Raw genomic sequence first — 1,709 nt, forward strand, 5'->3', positions numbered from 1 at the left:
CCTGCATGCCCTTCCATGTCCGGAGGGCGGGGTGGATGAAAGACTCTCGGTGTGGCCCAGCCCGGAGCGGATAGCACCCCTCTCCCAGAGACGCGCACACACCGCGCGAGCGTGTCTGCACGGTTGTTCCTGTTGTCCCGAGGGTGGCAGAAAGCCGCAGCTGTTTTCTGTGTCTCCGAGTTAGGCGCTAGAGACCGGTGCAGGCCTGCCAGGTGTACCTGCATCTGGGTCCAGAAGAGGAGCTTGCAAGAATGTCCTGGGGATGAGGGAACAGCCGGGCTTCTGACTGGGCAGACGCGGCTTAGGAAGCAGAGCCCAGTGGTTACCCAGCTCAGCCGGGGAATTTCCGCCTTTGCAGATGCACCCACTGAGCTCACAGACCCCTTCCCCCAATGTCTGCCAGCCTCCGGTAATGGAAACAGGAGAGACCCCAAGTTAGGCTACCTCTTGTTCCCTTCAAAGGAACCTGCTCTTGCCTGCAGAAGCCAGTGCTAACTCTGTCTCCTCGGAATCCAGCAGCTTCTCCAAGACAGGCCTCCACGCCCACCTTCGGGCAATCCTACCTTCAGGCAATCCTAGCTGCGTGTCTGTGAGCCTCTGTCATCTGCACACTCAAGCCTCGTTCTGTCTGAGCAGGAAAATCTTTATCATTGATCTATTCTTTTTTAAGAATTAAAAAAATTGAATTGTATGGGTTTTTTTTTTTTAATTTGGCCAGAGAGAAGCAGAAAGAGCGAGGCAGAGAGAGAGAATGAGAAAGGAAGCGGCCAGGTCTGGGACTCAAACCATGGTTGGCCATGTGGGAGTCTAGCACCTTTAGCCACCACGCCACATGCTGGTCCCGTATTTTTAAGGTTGGTTTATTTCTTCAATGAGTGACAGAGACAGCAGCCCAGCAGGGTCTTGCTGCAGGCCACCTCCGGCTTCAGCCAGCTCTGGATCCCGGCGTGTGCAGGTCCTGCACACTCACAAAGGTCTCCGTATAGCAAAAGTGCCAACCCCACCTGGCGCACCCACGACTAAAACACGTTTTCCCGTGCAGTTCTTGTCATTCGGGCCACCAACCGAATGGCGGACCAGGCTGCAAGAGTCACATATCAGAAAGAGGCAGCTTGAGAACGAGTGGGTGAGATGGGCTTGTGAGAGACCTCACCCCACTAACCCCGACACACGCCGACGGAGTGCCTCGTTTCCAAGGAGCAGCTGCGGCCAGAACGCCTCTCCAGCCTTGAAGTACTTCACATCGAGCCCACAGTCCCTCACCATGTCAGACGTCCCAACCCGGAGTCAGGAAATTCTCCTTTGGTTTAATATGTTAAGGACCACGCTTCCCATTTAGAGCCTTAGCTCCATAGTCCCTCTCACGTTAACACCTAGAGGGTGTGCTCTTGGGCGTGGGCTTGGAGAATGACTTCATTTGGCTAGTGGATGCGAAGAATCGTCATACTCTGAGCGAATGGAAGCGCTTCGTTCTCCTGTATTTGTCTGTCACCCGAGCAGGCATGACACTGCTCCTTGGGGATGAGGTCCTAGCCTTTCCAATTGATGGCTTTTGTACGACTTGGCTTGTCCAGAAGCACACTGTCGGGCCTGCGTTTCTTCTAAGTACACAGGTCTTCAGAAATTCCATCATACACTGCAGTGGAGTGCGTGCCCCAGTTCAACTGCACCTGGACGAAGCGCTCACTCTGAATTTGGTCAGATTCTGC

At 54.4% G+C, this 1,709-nt stretch overlaps 1 pseudogene; it reads right to left on the reverse strand.

The window, feature by feature from the left end:
* Positions 1-966: 966 nt before the first annotated feature.
* LOC102469827 (reticulon-4-interacting protein 1, mitochondrial pseudogene) lies at positions 967-1,630 on the reverse strand (annotated as a pseudogene).
* Between the last annotated feature and the right edge of the window lie 79 nt (positions 1,631-1,709).

The sequence above is a fragment of the Tupaia chinensis genome, unplaced genomic scaffold (genome assembly GCF_000334495.1).
Source record: "Tupaia chinensis unplaced genomic scaffold, TupChi_1.0 Scaffold000159_1, whole genome shotgun sequence".
Classification (NCBI taxonomy): domain Eukaryota; kingdom Metazoa; phylum Chordata; class Mammalia; order Scandentia; family Tupaiidae; genus Tupaia; species Tupaia belangeri.